Below are 23,240 nucleotides of genomic sequence, written 5' to 3' on the forward strand. Positions count from 1 at the left end.
CACATACACACACACACACACACACACACACACACACACACACACACACACGCAATGGGTGTGGATGAAGGCTTTCTGCCTGGCACAGGCCCTCAGTGCCTGGGGCCCTACCTGCTAGAGTGAAACCTGAATATTCATAACGCTATACCTGGCTTGCCCAAGCTGGGAAGGGCATTCTTTTTCAAGTGTCATCTCTGCCTGCAGGCTATGGGGACAAGGATGAGATGTCTAGACTGCTGAGAAGGCTAACCTTGGCCTGGGGTGCCTTGATGGCCCTTCTGTCCTTAGACACCAAGGGACACATGAGGACAGCACTAGGCTGGAAGGTTCTAAGAGTTTGAGTGGCGTGTTTTTCAAATTGGAAAGCACCACCAACACCTAGGGTACCGATGTGGGCCCAGGAGGGGATGCAGACTGAGTGATAGAGGAGGTGAGATAGAAACTGCTCAGGTGATCTGTGCCGATTTACACCCGGACTCCAGAGCCTCATGGGCCCCAGGCTCTCTCCAACACAGCCTGGCACAAATGCTGGGATGAGGCCAGCCCTAACCACTGAGCAGGTCAGAATGCTTTCTGCTACAACAGAAGAACCTAGAGTTTCCCCTCAAATGTATTTCCACTGAGGAGGGAGACAGAGATGGGGTTGGCAGGCAAATGAAGATGTTGGGTGATGAGGTCCCTGTGAAGCACTTTGGGCTGAAGTCTTAAAAGTCCACAGGACACTGCCTGCTAGCTACAGCTAACCAAGCCCCAAGCCCCAGACTGAGAATCAAAGCAGCAGTGCAAATTCTGCTTGTCTCCCATGTGTTTGCATTTCATTCACTGATAAATAATGTCAAATAAATTTTGGGCAGTAAATCACAACATTTATACTTAAGACCAGATACTGTACTTCAAAGAAATGTCACAAGACTATGCCCTCTTGGGTTTCTAGAACACAATCCAATAGTCTGGGGCACTTGGCTGGGAAAGTTTAGAAAAACACTGCTAAGGCAACTTTGGCATTAATGGGCTGTGTGACCACAGACATGTCATGCCATGTCACATGGTTCTCACAGCTTCAGGCCTCCCCCTCACTAGAGATTTCATGGTACCCACAGCGCCTTGCAGGCCACTGATCCTGCTGCTATCAGGCTTCACATCTTCACATCTCTTTCCTCCTTTACAACTTTCAGGGACTGGGGATACAATACCCATGAGACCCCACATTCAATTTCTTTTTCTTTTTCTTTCTTTTTTTTTTTTTTTTTTGACTTTTTGATTTTTATCGGTACCAGGGATCGAACTCACGACTGCCTGCTTGCAAGGCAGGCGCTTATGCCGCTGAGCTAAATCCCCAGCCCCTTCAATTTCTAATACCTTGTAAAAAGAAACCAGAAGAAGAAGAAGAAGAGGAGGAGGAGGAAGAGGAAGAGGAGGAGGGGAAAGAAAACATTTTCAGCCATGAGTGGTGGTGCATGCCTATAGTCCCAGCACTTGGGAGGCTGAGGCAGGAAAATTGCCATGAGTTTGAGACCAACCTGTACTACATAAGTGAGTTCAAGGCTAGCCTGCTTACATAGTGAGACCCCATCTCAAAAACAAACAAACAAAAAAATTTCAGGCCACCATCTTATCTTCCCAGAAACATACTTTCCTATCAGTCAGAAAAATCACAAACCATTTAGTGCTAATATGTTAACAGCTGATATTGGGTTATTGTGTCATCTTTCTCCTGAACACATTTTCTTTTTTTTTTCCTTTTTAAGAGACAGAGTTCTTGGTGGCACAGGCCTGTATTCCCAGCACTCAGGCAGCTGAGGCAGGAGGACTGCAGGTTGAGGCTGCTGGCCTGGGCTACACAGTGAATTCAAGGCCAGCCTGGACCACATAGTAAGATCCTGTCCCCAAAAAACAAAATGAAAGCTAAGTATGGTATAATCCTAGCACTCTGGGAGTCTAAGACAGGTAGATCACAAGTTCAAGCTCAGCCTAGTGCTGAGCTCAATTTAGTGCTTAACAAGATCTTGTCTCAAAATAAAAAAAGTAAAAAAGGACTGAGAATGTAGCTTAGTGTGAAAGCATTGAGTTCATGTAGAGAAAGAAGAGGAGAGGGGAAGGGAGGGGAAGGGAGGAGAGAGGAGGGGAGGGAAAGGAAAAAGAAAGAAAGAAAGAAAGAAAGAAAGAAAGAAAGAAAGAAAGAAAGAAAGAAAGAGACTAAGAAACCTGTTGTGTTCATTGTCTAGTCCGGCCTTGAGCTCCTGAACTCAGCCTCCGGAGCAGCTGGAACCGCCTATTTTCATTTCAAGAGGCCATCTAGAGCTACCATGGTTTCCCCTAAGGGAACTCCAGGGCAGACCAGTAAGGAGGGAAGCTAGAGAGTACTTCTCAGTGGCACTGTCTCCTGTCACACCATCAGCCATGGAGCAAGCTGGCCTTTGGCACCTGCCCCACCCCCCATGCCTGTGCTCTCTGTTAGGAAGATGAGGCAGTGGATGTAGAAGCCCTTTTAGAAGCTAAAAACTAGGCCTGGTGCAGCAGAAGGCCCACTTACTTGCCTGGGAGCAAGAAAGATCAAGTTCCAATCTTGGCCCTGCCTCCACCAAACTCCTCCCTCAGCCCCCGGAGCTGGCGCCAACTGCTACTCCAGGACACACATTGAGATCTGCTGCGGCTATGGCCCTACAGAGCGGTACTCGGCAAAGCCTTAGAGTCCAAACTCATCTGTTTGGTTTCCAAAGGTCCTTCACAGCCTGACCCCACCCTACCTACTCAGCCTGTTTCCCATGATTTCCCAACTCCAGCTGGGCTTCAAGCCCAGTGGTCTCCTCATGGTCCCCCGAGGGAACATTCCAGGATCATTCACAGGGTTTCTCAGGCCTGCCATGCCCTGGCTGCTCCTTTCTGACTAATCAAATAGTACCCAGCCAGCAAGGTCCTGACCAAGTCCCCAACCTCCTGGAGCTGGTTATGCACTACTAACCACAGTCCACACCCCTGGAGCCCCTACATTAAACTCCCATAACCCTTAAGTTCTACCACAAGATCTCTTAAACCACATGGTGTTGAATTGCTGTTTGATTTTTTTTAAGGTACTGAAGATTAAACCCAGGGCCTCCTCACTGAACTACATCCCCAGCCATTTTTAATTTTAATCTTTATTTTATTTTATTTTTGAGACTGGGTTTCATTATGCAGTTCAGGCTGGGCTTGAACTCACTTTACAGCCCAGACTGGCCTCAAACTCACAGCAATCTTCCTGCCTCAGCCTCTCAAATGCAGGATTACAGGTGTGCACCAGTAGGCCCAGCCCTATCCATTTTAAATTAAATTAACTAATTTTTAAAATTTTGAAACAATGTCTCACTAAATTGCTAACCTACCCAGGTAGGCTTTGAACCGTGATCCTCCTGCCTCATCCTCTCGATAGTGCTGAAATTAGAGGCATGCACCACCACACCTGATAACCTTTTTTTTTTGACATGGTCCCACTATGTAGCCCAGGTTGACCTCAGACTAGCAGCCATCCTCCTGCCTCAGCCTACTGAGTGCTGGGATTACAGGCATATGCCACCATGCCTGTACTTCCCATGATGCTCTTTAACTATCTTTATTTTTTTTAATAAGAGTTTATAGTAATCCAGGCATGGTGGCTCACGCCTGTAATCCCAACACTCAGGAGGCTGAGGCAAGAGGCTGGCTGCTAGTTCGAGGCCAACTTGGGCTACAAAATGAGCTCAAGGCCAGCCTGAACTGCATAGTGAAACTCTGTCTCAAAAAAAGACCCCAAAAAAGATTTTATTAGTAAATTTTAGATATCTATAATGATCACATTCAACATCCTTTAACTATCTCACATGTGTCTCTCATTTCCCCAACATGCAGGCACATCCATGGGATCAAGGTCTATTTCATCTTCTAACTCTAAGACAGGCAAGAGCATTCATGAATTAAGTCCATGTAAATTATCAACCCATAAGTCCCCATAGGTCTTACGGCTGCAGTTTAGGAGTAGGATAGGGGTACAATTGGATGACAAAGGTCTCCAGCACTCCAACATTACTCTCCCTGTCTTGCTTCAATACTCTCTGAGAGTTAACATGTGCCCCCTCACCTCATTTGTTCCAAGCAGCAGGTGATAATCATCAAACATTCCCTCTTTGTACAAAACCACAGTGTTTCCCCCCGGGGGGATATCGGGCTCTGGTCTGATCACTGCACTCTCAGTAAAGACTTCATGATGTTGGATCTGTTCTAGGAGCTCAAATGATTGGAGAGAATGGGATACAAAGAGAACTATACAAGGACAAATTTTGGTTTAAAGAAGCCTTAAGTTGCCTAGACAGACAGATTTGGAAGAGGATGTGATTGGTATCTGTATAATGAGGTATAGAATCATAGACCCATTCACCAAAAATGGGTTGTAAATGAAGGGCAAATAACAGTCTTAGTTTACAAATGCATAGTAAAGTTAAGGAATGCTATAGACTAAGAATCGATGAACAATAAGCATCATCTAAAATAACAGTAACATCAAGCACACTAATCATTATAAAATAAGATTATGTGAAGTCAAATATATATGTTATGACTATCAATGCAAATAGGATAAAAGAAAACGATACAGCCAGTTCAATTCTCAATTTGGCTACGTAAAGTAACCAAAACCAATGTCAAAAAAGAACAGAGTTGAAGGGTACTACTACCTAAATCTAAGGATCATAAAGCTACAGTAATCAAGATAGCTGGTATTGGCATAAAGAAAAACAGATAGGTCAATCAATGGAATGGAATGTAGAGTCCAAGATAAGCCCATATATATAAGGACAATAGTGGATGCCCAATAGCTTTTTCAATAATGATGCTGGCATAATTGAATAACCGTATGTACAAAGAGGAAAAAATTAAAAGAATTTTGATTCATACCTTTCACCACATAGAAAACTAACTCAAGGGCTGGGAATTTAGCTCAGCGGCATAAGAACCTGCCTTGCAAGCTGGCGGTCATGAGTTCAATCCCCGGTACCGATAAAAATGAAAAAGACCAAAAAAAAATTTAAAAAAAGAAAACTAACTCAAAATGGACCGCAGACCAAAATGTAAATCCTAAAGTTATAAAAGAAAACATAAGAAAAATACCTGTGACTTAGGCCTAAGAGAGAATCTCTTAGTTCTAACACCAAAAACATAGCTTATAAGTGGGAAAACTGATTAATTGCATCTCATCAAAGTTAAAAACTTCTCTTCAAAACTAAATTTGAAGAAAATAAAGACAAGCTACAGACTAGGAGAAAATCTTTGCAAAGTGCGTATCTGATAAAGAGCTTTATCCAGAATCTATGAAGAACTCAAAACTTAACTACAAGAAAACAATTTTAAAATGATCAAATGATTTGAACAGACACTTCGCTAAAGAAGATATATGGATGGTAAGCACATGAAAAAAGTTCAGCATCATCAATCACTAGGGAAATCCAAATTAAAACCACAATGTGATGTCCTGTATACCTATCAGAATAGCTAAAGGTGACAAAGCCACCCAAGATGCAGTACTAGTGAGGATCCAGAGAAGCTCGGGGCCCTCCCCCCTTGCTGGTGACAATATAAAAAAGTACAGCCACTTTGGGAAATAGTTTGATAGTTTCTTAAAAAGTTGAACCTAATTCCCTATAATGAATGTGATCATTATGTATACCTAAAATGCACCAATAAACTTAATTAAAAACAAACAAAAAAGTCACAACGCAGAAAAAAAAAGTTGAACCTTCACTACTGTGTAATTTAGTTATTCCACTCCTACCTATGTAACCAAGACAAAAGGGAATATAGAGCCATAAAGATTTGTACACAGATGTCTATAGTGACTTTATTTGTAATAGCTAAAAATTAGAAAAAGCATAAAATGTCCATCAACTGATGAATGGTAAACAATGTATGTTTTATCCACCCAATGGAATGGTACTTTGCAAAAAAGAAAAAAGAAAGAGATACTGATATATTTCAACAACAACAAGGATGAATCTTAAAATAAATACATGGAGTGAGAGAAGCCAGACCAAAAAAGGCTGCATGCTATACGACTCCAACTGCATAAAACTTTAGAAAATGTGAACTAATCTATAATGCCTGAATGCAGCCCAGGGGCTGCCACTGGATGGGAGGGAGCACACAGGGACACAAGGAAACTTTCCGGGAGTGACGCATACGTTCACTCTTGATTGTGGTGATGGTTTCATGGGTATGTACACATGTCAAATACTATCAAATTGTACACTTGGAAATACGTGCAGTTTATTGTCCATCTGTATAACCTCAATAAGGCTGTTAAATAAAAAGAAAGCAAAAAGAGCCCCAGATTAGACAAAATAACAACCACCGTCACCACAATAGCACTAACAGTAAACACCTTGGAATTTCATCATGTGACTTTACTGTGCAACTGGACTACGTAATATTTCTTCTGTAATAGCAATAACGACAAAAGCAGCAAGAATCCCCACACTCTCCTAGAAAGCATGTTCCTTGGTACCACATGTACAGTCACTAGATCCTGAACCTCGAGAATTCTCAAGCAGACTTAAGGGTTTCGGGTCTGTGTCACTCCCAGGCCTGTGTTATTGTCTCCCTGAGTGTGGAATGCCCCTAGAACACAGCTAATGGTTGCTTTCCTCCTTTGAAAGGCCGCTTTCCCTCTGACCCCCAAAGCCTCCCTCAGGAGCTGAGGAAGGATGATCTTTCTCTCCACTAGCCACTGGACCTGACAACACCAAATCTACAGCGTTCCCGTAGGCTGCTCGGCAAGTCAGCTCTCGTCTGCCATGGGACCGAGTGTGTGTCACTCTACAGCTTTAGAACTGGGCTGCAAGCCTCTAAGCAGGGGGATGGGCTTATTGTGTTTTGTTTTCGGGTTTTTTTTTTTTTTTGTCTTTTTCTTTTTTATCGGTACCAGGGATCGAACTCACGACCACACACTGGCAATTGTTTTTGCTTTTTTAGGATCAGTTTAGGCACCAGGAAAGTGGTCACCTAGTGAGACAGGTGTTTTCTGCGCATGAATTCTCACAGACAGGGAGCTGAAGTACGTTTTGTTATCCTTGGGGACATTATGACATCATGGGAAAAGACAGATTATCTCCTCAGGCTATATCTAAGTACCTTCTTGTTATTTGGTCATCAAGAATTTGGGGAGGTTAAGACTAATTGTCCACCCTCTCATCCCCTCCCAGGTCTTGTCCTAACCTCAAGAGTGGAGACCAAGGGACCACTTGGAGGACTCCTCTCAGGAGTGGTCCTGTGCTCCTGATCCTGTGGGTGGCCACGGGCTCCTCAAGGAAACACAGTTGGGTCAATAGCAGAGGGATCCCCATGTTACCTCCTAAGAAGCCTTTGCAAAAGGGGATGCACCCAGCCTCGCAGAGCTTGTGGAACAAAGGCAGAGCTCCAGCCCCAAGCCCAGGCCTCTGGGAACCTATCACTTATAGCAAAGGATCTACTGGCTCCCAGAATTCTCCACTCACAAGACCAAAAAAGTTTGCATGTTATAACAACATACTAATAATCAACAAATAGTCCCCAGGTGTAGAATGTTCATCCTTCAAAAGAACAAACTGGGAGCTGGGGATTTAGCTCAGTGGCATAAGCACCTGCCTTGCAAGCGGGCGGTCATGAGTTCAATCCCCAGTACCGATAAAAATAAAAAAGACAAAAAAAAAAAAAAAGAACAAACTGACTCTGATTTCTGTAGCAAACAATACTCAAGATACAAATGGTAAGGGGGAAAAGATGGCAGTGTTAACACAAATGTTGAAGACTTGAGTGTCGCTCTTTTTTGTTGTTGTTTTTTTGAGATAGGGTCTCACTCTGTGGCCCAGGCTGACCTCAAACTCACAGTGATCCTCCTGCCTTAGCCTCCAGAGTGCTGGGATTACACACCTTCACCACCAGGCCCAGCTTCAGTTCCACTCTTCACTTACAACAGTGTCTACCCCCCAAAAGATCATACATACACACACATGCCCGCACACACACCTTCTTCTTCTTCAATGTTCCCTCTTTATTCTGTGTTGTGGCAGAATTAACACAAATCTGGCAGAAAGACCTCATTCTTGGTTAAAAGTAGTGGTGGCAGACCATGCCAGTACTTCGCCTTGCAGACCCTTCTGCACGAAACACCCTCCCCTGTCCCCTAAGCCTCCTCTTCACCTTGGGAGCCAGCTGGGGTCTCTTTGCCAAGAAGGTCACAGGAGACAACACTTCTCAGCCAAGAAGCCAGGATATTTTGTTGTGTCCCTTAGGCATTGATACGTACTGGGGACAAGAAAAGGCAAGAAGACATGGAGAAGAAAAATAGTGAGGGTATGTGATGTGTGCATGGCGGGAGGGGTGTTTACATTCAGTTAAACCCAAGCAGAGCCAAGGCTCCTTTCACACCCAACCATAGGAGATGCAAAAGCAGCAGAATAAATGTATGGCTAATCCTTGGTGGTCTGACCAAAAACATGTGGAACTCTCTAGACCCTCTGGCTCCCAGCTGGCTAAGGAGAGAGGGCAATTATGAAAACTTCTCTCCTCCACATCAATCTGAGCTTCCAGAGAAAACTTACAACCCTGGGGCATGGTAGGACTCAAGCAGCCCGTGTCTGTGGTGAATTCCTGTGGCACGAGTTTTCAAGGTGTGCTCTGCTGGCCCCTACCTCTTCCCTCCCCCAAGCCCTGGGCCCGTGTGTATGTTGGAGAGTGGGGCGGGGTTACAAATGAAATCCCTTCAGCTTGGGTGGCAGGAAAGCCAGTCCACCCTGTGTATCTTATCAATGTACTCTGGGCTTGCTGTCTGCACCAGCCACTTTGTGTCTCCTAAAGTGGAGATCTGGGTTTGTATCAAGCCATCCACAGTCACTGACCTGGTCTTCTATGTGACATACATTCACTGAGCAATCAGCCAGCCTCTTGAAGGTCAGCCCGTGGCTGGGGAATAGAGAGAAAGGCATCTTTGCTCCCCTTTCTGCCATTTCACTTGCTTCCCCTCCCCCGCTTCAAGGTCTAGCTCAAGCCCGCATCCCTCAGAAAGCCTTCCCTTCCTCCTCCAGTTGTTGCTGACCTCAGTGCCCTGGCTGTGCTGGCCTCTGCTCTGAGGAGTACAATTAGCACCTGACCAGCCACTGGCCCAGTTGCTTATCCTCGCCTCTGATTGTTTCAGTCTTGGTCACCTCTGGCCCACCACCTCCTTGCCTCGGCTGCCCCACCACTCCTAGAGCAGGTTAGGCACACAGTAGGTGTTAATAAATGTCTGTTGAATTGAAACTCAGCAACCCCTATGAGGTCAGATCCCTCATAAGCACCCAACCAGCAGTTTCTTGGCAACCAGTGCTGAGGCCTGAGCGGCTGGGTATTAGCAGCACAGTCACTGTTACAAGACGCACGAAGCTCAGCAGCCAGGGATTTGCAGGCAGGTTGGTGTTGATGAGAAAAGCCCCTAAACCTCAGGAAAGCACCCATGGATTCTGGGTACCTAGCATGAGTTTCCTTTCTCCCCTGCAGAATTAGTTTTCAGTCTGAGACCCACAAAGGAAATAAATTGGCAGCGAAGCCAGAAACCTCTTTTCAGCGTAGAAATCCAGGTGTGATAACCAAAGCTGTGGTGGGGTCGGGCCCAGGCCTGAGAGTGGAAGCCTGCCCAATGCATTTTCCAACTCAGGGACCCCAGGTAGATGAAAAGGGCATGATAAGAATGAGCCCTGCCACTCCAGGGGGCTCTGAGGGTGATTCTTAGAAATGCCATTCTGTCCTGACACCTAAAAAATCACATCCTGAATGCTTGGCACCTGCAGCCCATGCATGAGCCAGTCTTCCTTTCCATCTCACTCACCCAAACCCTAGAGCAGGCTTGGGCTGCAGGCAGCATCCTGGCCAGAACCCAGCCAGGGTCTCCAGGTAAGGAGAAGCCCGAGTCTGGGTTGACTGGCTCTCCAAGCTAGCTCAAGGATTTAAATCTGGTCTTGAACTATGGTTATGTATACAGATGACTTATCCAGTACTTCCTCCCAGCCCCCACGCCACTCTGGCCCGCATAAGATGCCCACAATCCTGGAAGGCACATGGTATCTTCTTCACATCCATATCGTCCCCTCTGCCACTTTGCTGGGGCCAAATACTGGGACCAGCTCCTAGCAAGTGTTTGCTGAGTTGAATCTGAGTTGTAGGCACTGCATTCGATAAAAATCATAATACCAGTTCAGGTGTACTGAGTACACAGAATTCTAATAAGCAGTTTATATGTAAAACTTTAAGAAGTGGGTTTCCTTTGCTAGGTAAGGAAATTAAGGCATATGATTGTGAGCACACAGCTGGGTAAAGAGGATGTGGAGGTTCAACCCAGCCAGGCTGGCTCTAGGATTGGGGGTAAAATGACAAAGTTAGGGATCTTGCTGTATAGAGAAGACCAAGACCAGGCTCAGGAGCAGAGGTTCCCCTGGAAAAATTATAGCCTTGGCCAGTGATTGACCAGGTCTCTCCAGAATAAAAGCCTTGAGCTTAGCAGAATTAGGAGCATTTTGAACATGCTATCAATCAGGCCCATGACAGACAGCTCAAAGCACCCTCATTTTTAGATCCCAATATATGTGCCACCACTCAGCAGCACTAGGGGAGAGAGGGTGGATCTGGCCCCTGGCTTGTCCAGGGGTGGGCGCCAGTTCCTGAGTAACCACCAAGCAAACAGTGCAGCAGAGGGAGAAATGCCAGACATAGTTGCAAACAAGCCACTCCTTCGGCTCACAGCAAGAGGCTGGGTGAGGGTGGCAACGTGGAGCCTGCTTCATGCTTCCCGCAACAAGGCTTCCCAGGCTTTGAACTCAGCCCCAGAGACAACCACATGCAAGGCAGTCTCTTGCCCCACACCAGCCCCCAGCTCCTCTGGATTATCTCTACACAACTGTAGATCACTCTGCTAGGCCGCTTCTGCACTGTGTGCACTGAACTAATGGTTGATGACACACTTTGTAACTGGGAAAACTTTGCGGAGCTAACTGCAAGACGAGATTGGCATTGAAAATGCCCAGTGAACACGTATACCCAGCAAGAATGCCAAAGTGCCCTATCTCTCCTGAGGGAAGAAATGGATCTGTTCCCTTCACTTCCTTCAAACCTGGCATTCGGGCCTGGGGTCATTTCCCAAGGGTTGAGTCCCCAATGGGTGTGCCTACCAGCTGTTGGGGCCAGCAGTGGTGGCTCAGGCCCTGGGGTGGTGACCTCACTTCCGCTCTGACCTTCCCACCTCCTCAGCACTCCTCCCATTTGAGGCCCCACCAGGCCAAAATCGAGAAGTCCAAGGTTAACTGTTCCTCCCCACTTTAAGAGCTAATTAAAATGATTAGCTACAGTGAACTGTCAAACATTAACCAGAAGAAGCTGCAGGACCAGACAAGCCTCTATCTTGGGCAGAGGGATGAAGGACAGGAATGAAAGGGCCATCAAATCCCCCAGCTGCTGGCGGTGGGGGACCTGGGAGAACCTCACTGTGCCACTGAAGTGCCAAGGGGTCAGGAGGTGACGCTAGTCAGGAAGGCCTAGTCTTAGTCATACGGGTTGCAAGGATAGAGTAGAGGGTTAGGGTGCGGTGGGGAGGGGCCAGGAATCCTGAAAGTGGCTGACGCCTGGGCAGCCCCCTAAAAGCCAAAGCAAGACGCTGGTGTCGGGATCCCGCGCTGTGCAGCTGCTGAGTCCCCTTGGTGGTCACAGGGGAGGGAACAGAGGGGCAGGAGAACGGGGAAAAGTGGGAACGCGGGAACGGGAAGACTGGCCGCAGGCACACACGGAAACTACACATTCTGCCAAGAGGTCTCCAAGTCATCGGTGTCTGTGCGTGCCTATGTGTGACCTTAAAGCACTGGCCCCAGAAGCCCTAGGAGCCTCCCGATCAATCTAGCAACCTCGCCACAGTCCGCCCAACCTCCTGCCCTCGGGCGCTGAGCTTTTGGGGCCCCGCTGTCACGATCCGCCCGGTCGCGGAACCCAGACTTCTCCAGCACAGAAAAAGTGGCCCTGGATCCCGACTCAGAAAATTGACCGCATTTCTACCCCGGGATCAGGAGCCCGAGTTCTCCAACATACACGCGGCGGGGCGAGGCGAGGGCCGCGCTCCCCACGCGGCGGCCCTCCCACCCTTCCCGGGGCCTCCAACCCCGCTCTGGGGTCCCGGCGTCCAAGATCCCGCCCCGAGGCAAACTTCCTGAGGTCTCCGAAGACGCGAAGACTCGGCGCCACAGACGTACCTGAGGCCGTGTCTTAAGGGCCACCCCTAGTAGCCGGGTCAGGCTCGGTCACCGTGGTCGCGTCCCCGTTCCAGGGGCTCAGACGCCGGTCCCCAGCCTCGCCAGCCCGCTTTCTCCCCTCGGAAGCTGGGCTGGGCAAGTGGCGCCGGAGCTCGGCGCCGGCGAAAGGAGAAGTGGAAGTTGAGCGCGGAGCCGGGTCGGTCCCGGCGGCGGCCAGGGCCGCGGTCCCCTCCCGCCCTACCTCCCCCTTCCCTCCCGGCCCGCCTGCCCCCGCCGGCCCGCGCCCGTGACTCACCTCGGCGCCGGGGCAGGCTGGTCCGGGCGGGCGAGGCGCAGGGCTCTCCCACACGTCGCGCCGCCAATGGCAAGTTGGAGGGCGAGATGCAAATACCAGGTGAGACGGCGGCGGGCGCCCCTGATAAAGGAGTCGGGGGCCGGGGTGGGGCTCCCGGGAAACCGGGTGGGCGCGGGGGAGGGCCGGGCCTGGCCGAGGGGGCGGGCGCTGGGGCCCCCCGGGGAAGGGGCGCGAGTCGGTGGAGACTGCGCTGAGAGGACCGACCGAAAGGGGAAATTGCACTAGAGACACACGTCCCCGCAGCCGGCGGCTGGGGCGGGTGCGAAGGAGGCTGGGCGGGAGGGAGGGAAGAGCCGGAGGGAGGGACCGACGGGAGGGACCGCGGGCGGGCGGGGTGGAGGAGGGAGCGAGGGAGGGACGAGGCATCTCGGTGGAAACAGCGCCCCTCCACCCCCGGGCCGCCGCGGTCGCCAGCACGGCAGGGGGAACAGTGCCAGGGGCCCGCGCGGCCTCCCATTCCCCAGCAGCAAGCTTGCCTCGGGATAGTGAGGGCAGGGCTCCTGTAGAGCCCCCTAGCGCGACCCTACCCTGCCCAGCGCCCCCCGCCCGACTCCACTCACAGTAGAGATCCCCATGTTCCTCACCTTTTAGAGCGCCCTTCCCAGGGGTGAAAGCCTGTGCACAATGACCCGCAGAGAAATCCACCGGTGGGGACTCCTGAAGGCTCAATCCAACCACCTCAGCCTGTGCACTCCCTTTGCTTGAAGCCTCTGGCCCTGGCCTTGCTCAGCACATTATGAAGCTGGGGCTGCAGTAGGTGAGGCCAGGAAATGCCCCAAGGATACAGTTTGGGAAGAACTTGTGGGATGCCCAAAATGGAGTCTCAAACCGAATACACCATCTACACCATGCGGCTGGTGTGATTCGAGTTTCATGCACTCCTAGGAGGGAGAAAGGCCAGGAGCATAGGAATCAGGGAAGGAGCCGGAGGGAGAGGGGCAAATACAGCAGGTGCAAAGGCAGCTCTCCCACCCAAAGCCAAGCTGCTCTCCTTAAAGTGCCAGCCTCATTCTCTCTTTGCTTCTCCTCTGACCTGTCTCAGCATCTACTAGCTCCCACCTGGTGCTGCGCCTAGAATGCTCTGGGAGAGTCAGCTGCAAATTGTGACTCCTTCTAGCTGCCCAGGGTCTGGAGGAGGGGCCCAGTCAGGCCTTGGCCTTGCTAGAAAACAATCTCAGGAGCCATGGAGAATGAGGGACCTTGGGGAAAAGCGTGGGTGATGGAGGGGGCTGCTCCTTTCACCTTGGCACAGGCCTGGGGATGGAATGGCAGTGAATGACACCTGAAAAGGCATCTGTAGATTGCAAGTTATCAGGGGAAGTTCTAGTGGCTGGACTGAGGCACCGGCCCTTGAGACCTCCTGGTTACCAATAGCCAAATCCCTGCAACAAGCACCAAGAACAATTTTCTGCATTTTCCTTTCTGAGTGGATGTACTTTACTCAGGAGATTCCAGTTCTGTGCTGACCTCTTGCCTCTGAGCTCTCCTACCAAGTGTGTGTAGGTCTCAAAGGTCTCTAACCTGCTGTTCCCTTGACCTTGAAACTCACTAAGGAACACTTTTCTTTTTTGAAGTCTAAGGACAGGACTGGGTTCCTATGCTGGCTTTACCATAATGCCAGCCAACGGACTTTGTAAGTCACTTAAACTCTCCGAGGTTCACTTTCCTTATTTAAAAATTGGGGATAGGGCCGAGGATTTAGCTCAGCTGCAATAAACATCTACCTGGCAAGCACATGGTCGTGAGTTCAATCCCTGGTACCATAAAAATAAAAATAAAAATTGGAGATAATAAGAATCTCCCTCTTTGAGGCTGTGTTGAGAGCTGAATAAGATAACCTTTGTCTGTGGCGGTGCCTAGCAAGCCTTCAGCATCATTTTCACCTTCATCTTGTTTTCTCAACTCAGCTCTCAGGAGCAAATTCAACAGGGCCAGAGCAGAAAGAAGCTGCTAAGAACTCACGGTGGATCCCTCCTGTGAGTGTGTGTGGCTAAAGCCTCAATACAGCGTTTGAGGCCAGGTCTTGCTCTTGGGAAGAGTAAAGAGGTTCTCACTGCAGACCAAGTCATGGTGACCTGCAGTCCATGCCTTGTGGGAACCCTGTATGTTCCCACCTTTCCCAGAAACTCTGAGCAGACAACAACGCCATGATCAGGGAGTTGTGGGCAACACTCCTCCCCTTCATGAAAATTCTGTGTTGGCCTCACCTTGGGAAGTCATGAGAATGACCTTTCTGCCTGCCTTTGCCCATGACCTTGCTGTTCACAGCCAGCTGGGCCTTTCCAACCTGGCTCCCCACTTACCTACTGGGTGAGCCCCAACTAGGTGGGGCCAGCCAGGCTGAGAGCACCACTGTCCTGAGGACAGCCACACTGTCTCTGCCAATGGCTCATTCTCTGACTTGGCAGGAATTTCCCTTCTCGAGTTGCCTGTGGATGCCTGTGAATGCCAAGGCTGTGCCACGCTGCAGTGCAATCCCAGCCCCTCTCCTTCTTCCTTGTTACCTCACCCCGTCCAGCGGGCTGCTCTGGGCCTCAGAACCTGGATCCCAGCGGGAGCAGAGGGACCTTCCAGCTGCGCACAGCCTGTGTGTGTAGGACCATCTCCAGAAGTGTGCATTCAACTTGACAACTCTCCAAGCCGAGCCCCCCTTTTCTCCTTTTCCAAGCAGTGCCTGAGAGCCCATGTTCTTCTGCAGATCACCCCTCATTTTCTGGAGACAAAATGGCTGGTTACTTCCCTTCTCACTTAAGCCTTTGGCCTCAACAAATCCTTTCTTTTATTTTAATTAATTTTTTTGTAGTTCAGGCTGACCTTGAACTCACTTTGTAGCCCATGGTGGCCTCAAACTCATAGCAATCCTCCTGCCTCAGACTCCCAAGTGCTGGGATTACAGGCATGCGCTACCATATCCAGCTGGCATCAATGAATTCTATTCAAACCTGTGGCCAGAACACCACAATGCCACAGCTTCTGTAGCCCTGACTTTTTCCACCATTGACATATGCAAGAAAAGTTGCCGACTGATTAGACCTTTGGAAGGAGAAACATTCCAAAGGCCAAGGAGAGCAGTTATGGTTTCAAAGGATTTTCCTCCCTGGAAAGCTAAGAAGGTCCCATAACCCTTTCTGTGAAGCCCATCACCATTCTTCTGTTGCATTCAGCAAGCCTAGATTTGCTTTTGCTGGGTTTACTGGAGAAGGCCTATGTATCCCCCAAAACAGGCAGAAATCCTGAAGTCCCAGGCTGTGGTGTTGTCAGCATAAGCAGTGTTTTATTGAGTAGCTGGGAAACAGAGTTCCCTGGGATAGATTATACCAAAGTTCCCATATGACAGGATGACAGATCACTGCTCTGGCCCATGTTGGGATGGGGGTGCACCCAGGCTAAAGCACAGACAGGCAGATGAGGGATGGAATTGGTAACCATCTTCCAAAATCATGATTCTCATTGGCTTGGCCACCTTCCTTGGTTGGAAAGAATGCCTGCCTGGGGCTCTTAGAAAGCCAATTGGCCCATCCACCCCACCCCACTGAGCACTGAGGACCCCATTTGAGTTTTTGAGAAGGGGTCTCACTATGTAGTTAGGCTGGCTTTGAACTCACTCTCTTTGCTGTCTTTCCGACTCCTGCTTCAACCTCTCAAGTGCTAGGATTACAGGGGTGCACTACCACACCTGGCTCCTATACAATTTTCAGTGATTAAGATGAAAAATCCCACATTTGCCCTCCAGAGAGGCCTGGACGCCATGAGAACACCTACAAAACTTTAGGAAAATGCTGGGTATCACTTCTTGGTAGGCTGGACAGCATCTCAGGGAGGCCTACTGGAGGCCATGACAGCCCAGAAGATGCTACTCGCCTGAACTGGCACTCAACATGTCAGCGCTGAGCACAGTGGTTGCTGGGAAGTGCTGTTCCTGGCACATCCACCGCTAGGAGTGGGGCTGATGTTTGGAAAACAGATTCAGTGCCCTTCGTGGTCCTTCTGGGATGCTGGGACATTTGAGAAGGGGGAAGACCCACATCTCTGGTTTATTTGAAAAAAAAAAAAAAAAAAAGGATGAAGTTGCCCCTGGCAGAGTTCAGCAAGTCTTCTGGAGTCTCTAATCCATTGGTCCCCAGTCCTATCCTGGAGCCAGAACCCAGCCAGCTGAAGTCTCCTGGACCAGGCACAGGGGCAGGCACTCGCACTGGGCATCTACCAAAGGTAGTGCAGCATTAAAGGGTTGGGGGCCCTTGTCTAGTAGAACCAGAGTTAACTCCTCAGCGCTTGGCATCTACTGGGCCCCACTCTTGCCTGTATCACCCTTTTGACTTCTGCTGCTCTCAGAGTGAAGCCAAGGAGGCTGGGCCTCAGCTGACCTGTGTGAAGCCTGGTGCAGGTGCAGCAGGATAGCAACACATAGACACTTCATCCCAGGGAGAGCCAAGTGATTTCTGCAGAGCCTGAACGCCCTGGGGGACAGGGACATGAGCAGCCATCAAAATGGTGTTCTCTCCTCAGATGGAAAAGAAATCCAGAGGAGGAGGGGAGGTTCTAGTCACATATGGTGTTCTTTACATTTTCTAAGGGAAATGGCGCCCCCTGGAGTTGTGCAAGGAGGTAGCCATGAAGACAGATCTAGGAGATTTGTGGAGGGAGCTGGAGTAGGAGGGAGTTCAGGAAGGCTCAGACACAGGTCCTGACCCCAGATATCCAGTTCAGGGAATGGGAGACGTGGGGGGGGGGAGCAGCTCATCAGACCTCACTTTGCATCCTGCTGAGGAGCATGGCTAGGCCGTGAGCTGTACCAGGAGATAGATGATCCTGTTCTCTGGAGATCGCCTCATCCCACAGCGAAGCAAGGGTATGACAGACATTGTAAGACAGAGGCATAGCTGAGGCCAACAGGAAGGTAGCCACCCTGCCCTCATGTCCTGGGATGAGGGTTATTGTTGTTTAATGCAGCAAAATACAACATTTAATGTCTATAAAGGTGCAGTATGAGTCATTTCACGGAATGTTTAGGCCCCTTTTGCTGGCAGCAAACAAACTTTCCAGCCCTCTTTTGAGGAAGCCATCCAACTCAACGGCTGCTGCTGTTGCTGGCCTGTGTGAGTGAGTATGCGTGTGCTTATGGGGCTGTGTGTGGCATGCATCTCTGCCAGACTCTTGCCTGCCTTGTGTGTGCATCTGTGTGGGTCTCAAAACTGTGAGTGAGGGTGTGACCATAGTATGGGCTATGTATATGTGGGCCCGAGTCTTAGATGTGAGAGTGGAGTACCCTAGTGGGAGCGTGTGTTTGTGGAGGGCGTGTGCGAGAGTAAGTCTCCAAGGCAGTAGAGTGTATGAGCCTGTGTGTCTGTTGGTGACTACGTGTACATTTTTTCCTCATCAATGCCAAACTGGCTTCCCATCTCTCCCCTTACAAAGCGAAGGGCTGACTGAAGGGAGCTAGCTGTCCAAGTGGTGGGGGTGCTGGAGGGAAACCAAAGCAATTCCACTTGCTGGAGGAAAGTGTCAGCCAAGGATGAAACTGAAACCAGGGCAGCAGCTCCAGAAAATACACTCCGCACCCTGAGATTGTCCTAGGGCCTCAGTTCCTCGCACTCTTCCGCACCCTCCAGTGGCAGTGGTGACTAGTCAATCTGAAATTCCCATCCCTGCAGCCTGGACTTGGGGTTGAGGCAGTGATGTTGGATTAGAACTTAGCCCGTGGTTAGCATGTGACCCCATTAGTGTCCATTATCATAGTAACAAATTGGTATATCAGATCTCCCAGTCACCTAGTAAGATGCAGGGCCAGGCTGAAAGGAGAGGTCCCAGCTCAGGCCCGGATCCATCCAGTGGCATTAGAGGGGGGTGTACATTGAGGACTTCGATCAGCTTAGGAGCAGACAGAGGGGGCAGGGAGGCGTTAAGCTTTGCCAGTTGGATCCTTTTCATAGGTTGTGCTCTGGAGGACACTCTGGGGAAGGGGCTCATGAGAAGAGGGGTTTCCATCTGGGCACCACCCTATAGGAGGCCTCCCACCCCAGCTCTGAGGTTGGCGGGAAACAGACCATATTGTGTCATACAGTGAAACCTGGGAATGTTTAGGATCCTTTGGGGTTTTCTTCCCTTTCCTCATTATGGAAAATCTTTCTTTAACTTTCTCAGATGACTCTGCACACCCTAAAATCAGGAGAGTTAGAGGGACTGACAGGAAAGAAGAGGGCCGCCAAAATATCAAGATGGGGTGCTGCTTATTTCTCCGTGTGTATTTTATCTGTAAAACTGTATCATGGACGTGGCCACTGTGGCCTCTGGAGAGAATAGGGCTGGTGCCCCAGCTGTTATTCCCCTCAGCTGGAAGGTGTCTGGCCACAGGTTATTTTTGTGCACCCTGATAGACTGGATCATGTTCACAGTCATCACATAACCACAAACTGCTATAGGAAGACTTGGGCCTCGCCTCCACTTTTAGAGCTCAGGCCCTGCAAGAAGTTAGGGCACAACCTTTCTTCTATGGAGACCAACGTTGCAGGCTCAAGCCTCAGCTAGGCCTCTTAGCTATTTTTTTTTTAATAATACAGAAGCAGAAGGCTGGAAGGCTGGGTTGACAGGCACAGAACGCTTAAGCGTCGCCCTACATCCAGCCTCAGGATGAACCCCTGACCCTCATGAGGCCAAGCCCTGGCCATAGTTTGTGACTCTGTCCTGGAGGTGCACTTTTGGTCTGGGGCTGTGGGCGGGGAACCAGGCTGGAGAATGGCTGTTCAGGGAAACCCACCCCTAGCGCCTGAGACACGACTCAGAGTTTCCATCATAGTGCCTGCGGGTCGAGAGCACCGGCTTGCTTGTGAAGACGGCCCTGAAACCGCAATCCCTTGCAGAACTGAAGAGCGGCCTCGAGCTCTGCGGGCTGGGAGGCGGCCCAAGGGACTAGAAGCAGCACGCAGGAGCCAGCCATTCTTGGCCAGGGGCGCTCGCGCCGCAAGGCCGTTCTCCTGGCGCGATCACCGCCATCTCTGGAGTCCCAGTGGCCCACCGGAGAGGAGCGGGGTCTCTGGTGGCCCTCAAGCTTTCTCCACACACGCACACACCCTCTCCCCGAGCTAGCCCGCCGCCCTAGTGCAAGTCCCCCGGTGGGGCTGAGCTCCCCACCCTCCCTGCAGCGAACAGGGCGCCTCTGCAGCGCCATCTACAGGCGACGCGCACGCGGGGCGTTGACTCGGGCTGCTGCCGCCGAGACTGCGGCGATGGCGGGAACTAGTGTCCCAGAAGGAGGAGCAGGAGAAGAAGAGAGGTCAGCTCCACTGCCCGGAGATTTACCGGCTGGCGCAAGGCCTCCCCGTACCGCCCCAGCCCCAAGCGACCTGGCCATCTTAGCCCAGCCCAGAGCCTGTCCCGCACTCTGCGGCGCCCCAGCAGCCGGAGCTCTGACCTCCCACTCCTGCACTGCACTCCGGGCCGCCTGCGGCCCAGGGCGCCTCTTCTCGGGAAGCGGTGAAGTCACTCTGGGCCAGATCCGCTGACTCATGAGAATGAGAATCCTGCCCCCAACCCGGCACACTCCTTGAAACTTCCCCTCAGTTCCCTCCGCCCTCCATCCCCGGTCCCGTCTCGTCCCAGCAGGCGGGCGAGGGCGGCTCTGGGCTCCCGGGAAGGATTCCAAGTGGCAGCTGGCAGGGATGTGTCTGGCCGGAGTCCGGGTGGAGACCTCTGCGCTTCGGCCCCAGCTGCCACTCTATGCAGCTCAGGAACACATAGGGAATGGCCAGGAGGGAGCGGCAGGTTTGCAGCTTCTCCCAAAGCTGGTCTTGCAATTAGCCATTTCACGCAGGAAGCGCCTGCTCAGGCAGGGCAGGGTGGCTGTGGGTCCCTTGCTCTCTGCGGCGCCTCGGGAATGACTGACAGGGCAGTTCACTTGACGCCGCCGAGGCCTCTTATTTGTAATCTCTTTCAGGGAGTAGGCGAGTGAGGGCTTGTCTGAGTAGGGGGAAGTCTCAGGAGGGCTTGTGCCGCCAAAGGCCCAGGGTGGAGGCCTCTGGGCTTTGAGTGGCCCTGGACCCCTGGCTTACGTCAAGATGATGGCCTGACGGGTCACTGGGGCTCTTACTCCTTTAATTTGGTACTGAATCAGTTCAGGTTTGAGTAAGGGTCTTTTTGAGACAGTTTCCACTGCAGCCCCGTGTGTGTAGTTTGAGGTCAGAGGAGGGGTGAGATGACAGATTTGTCTCATCACAGGTGTGGGGTGATTGCCCTGAATGGTAGTTTCCATAAGGGGCTGAGGGCCTCTGAAACACCTGAAGCTCTCCCTTCCTCCCAAAGGTGCACGGTCCTTAAGCATCTTCCTCCACCTAGCATATCATGGAGCTGGGCTTTTTTTTTTTTTTTTTTTTTTTTTTTTTTTTTTTTTTGCTACCGGGGATCAAACTCAGGACCTCATGCTTACCAGGCAAACACTTGAGCCACTGAGCTAAGTCCCCAGCCCTTGGACTGTCATTCTTGTCCTGAAAGCAATTTCTTATTGTCCCTATGCCTGGTGAATTGGAAATGGCCATGGACTGGGTGGGGGGGAGCACTAGACTTGGGGTTTACATGGCACAAGGAAAGTATTCCAAGCTCTTTATTTATTTGTTTGTTATTGCAGTGCTGAGGATCAAACCTGAGCTCCTATCTTGGTAGCGAGTTGCAAACTACCCTGGGGTATGATAGTTGTACATCCACCAGCTTTGCAAGGTTTTTACTGGGGACTGGGAGCTATGAAATGGCTCAGAAGGAATGCATATTGTAGGACTGTGGCTGAGAAAGGTCAGACTAGAAAGACTTCATGGGGGAAATTCTGGGTTTGAAGCCAAACTTTAGCTTAGGGGCAAGAAGATGCCCTTATGAAAAACTATATGGAAGAAAAAAAGGCAAGGTATAATTTCTAGGGGCACTAGGTTCAGATATAACTTTCTAGGTCAAAAAAGAATCCCAAACCATAAACTAGTGGGAAAAAAACCACCAGAAATAAAAAACAAGCCAACAAATTTGTAAATGTGATTGAACCAAACAGGTAACAGAGTCATGGTAGGGAGATACTTGCCAAGGGCTTTGAGTTCCATTAGCGTCTACTCTAGGCCTTAGAGGAGAACAACACTGGAGGCCATGGACAGATGAAGCACTGAGAGGCTTTTCCATGCACAGGAAGTTGGGGCTCAAGGTGGAAAGATGATCAAGTCTAGTGATGGTAAAACTTTTAGAGCTTTCAATGATAACAAATAGCCCCCTGCAGCATGCATGCCATGGGTTTGTCACCACTGTCTTGTTCCCCCTATTTTCCAGGCCTTGCAAAGTGGCTGCCCAGGTCCATGAAAGTAATAGGTGACAGAGCTGGGACTCTAAGCAAGAAGAGTACTCTTTCCACTGTGCTGCACTGCTTTGCCAGAAACACAGGAGCAGGGAGCACTTCCAGGACCTCGGAAAGAAACATAGGAAGAAGAGAAATGGGGAGACAGCAAAGATTCCACGGGGAGGGTGAGAATAATAGGCCTGAGGAAAAGTGAACAGAGATATGGGATTTCTCCAGACAAAAGGACTGTAAGCTCCACCCTGGACTGAACACAGTGTTCCTGGGAATGACAGAAGATGCAACCAGAGAATGGGAAAGAACCATGGTTGGAAAGAAAAGCCTAGGATACATAGAAGCAAGACAAGAAAACATCCTGAGGGGCATTAGCTTCCTGCTGGAACTCACACATCATTCTCCTGGTACTTATGTTGCATTAAAAGTCCCCAGTGGGGAAAAAAGTTCCCATTGGTTATAAAGCCACTGAAGGCAGGGACTACATTTTACTCATCTCCTTATCTCCAAGTCATAGCACTATCCCATGACAAGCAGCAGTTGTCAGAAAATGTTTGTTAGCAAATGTTCCATAAGTTAATACATTTATGCACAAATTTCAGGTTTGACACCCTTGTCTGGTGCTCAAGGAGCACCTTTGGTGCTGCAGTGTCAGTGCCAAGACATCCTGAATGTCTTAAAGGCTGGGCACCTCTGTCTCCAGATATGAGACAGGACTCAGGGCTTATCCAGCAGTCTGTCCTAGGAACGCCTTGGATGCTTCATGGGGACTTCCCAAAGGGACAGGACTGGGCAACTTTCCCTGGGGTCTCTACCTAGGATGGGTCTCCAGAAGAAATTCCCGCTACTTATCTCCAAAAATTGTCAGTGCCTTCCAGCCAAAGACCACACAGAACACCCTTGTGGTTGAAAAAGTCTCACCTACCGCTCACCTTAGGGAGGGAGAAGGTCCACCATGGGGAATCAAGGGACCATCAGGAAGAGGATACAACAAAGGCCTTAGGGGATTCAGGTTGCCATGCTTTGGGGAAGGGTTTAAGGAGGCTGGGCTTCTCTGGATTGGATGCTGTTGGGAAGCAGGGGTATCCCATGATAGGATTGGCTGTCTTTTTAAATAAAACTTCTCCAATAAGAGGGCAGAGTAAAGCAAGTCTAATGCTGAGACTGGTAAGGAAGCAGCACTCAGATCAGTCAGGCTGGGGGGTGTTTGGTCATTTTTGTGGTTTGGACAATGTTCATGTTTTTGTCTACATTCACACATGATTATGGAGTGCTCTCATTTTTGTCGCATCTCATCATGGTCACACAGTGGTCTTGTATGATG

The 23,240-nt window shown here is 50.1% G+C and overlaps 1 protein-coding gene and 1 long non-coding RNA gene across 5 annotated transcripts in view; one reads left to right on the top strand and one right to left on the bottom strand.

The window, feature by feature from the left end:
* The window catches only part of Elf4 (E74 like ETS transcription factor 4), a 42,120-nt gene extending 29,438 nt beyond the window's left edge, over positions 1-12,682 (bottom strand). Inside the window, exons 1-2 of one of the 3 annotated variants that reach the window (XM_063246407.1) lie at positions 12,249-12,379; positions 8,880-8,943 (exon numbers count right to left, since the gene is read on the bottom strand). The gene's annotated coding sequence lies outside the window, so the exon portion shown is untranslated. Of the gene's footprint in view, positions 1-8,879; positions 8,944-12,248; positions 12,386-12,543 lie in introns of those variants that run through there. The other 2 variants (XM_063246406.1, XM_003462235.5) reach the window with 2 other exon arrangements.
* LOC134475503 (uncharacterized) lies at positions 12,502-22,362 on the top strand. 2 transcript variants are annotated; one of them, XR_010046651.1, is made up of 2 exons: positions 12,502-12,642; positions 13,195-13,454. It is a non-coding gene; the product is annotated as an uncharacterized LOC134475503 (long non-coding RNA). The 2 variants fall into 2 exon arrangements; XR_010046650.1 differs by lacking the exon at positions 13,195-13,454 and adding an exon at positions 21,898-22,362 and having other exon boundaries at positions 12,510-12,642.
* The last annotated feature ends 878 nt before the right edge of the window (positions 22,363-23,240 follow it).

The sequence above is a fragment of the Cavia porcellus genome, unplaced genomic scaffold, assembly GCF_034190915.1.
Source record: "Cavia porcellus strain 051 isolate PalLab524CR breed Dunkin Hartley unplaced genomic scaffold, mCavPor4.1 scaffold_3, whole genome shotgun sequence".
NCBI lineage: Eukaryota > Metazoa > Chordata > Mammalia > Rodentia > Caviidae > Cavia > Cavia porcellus.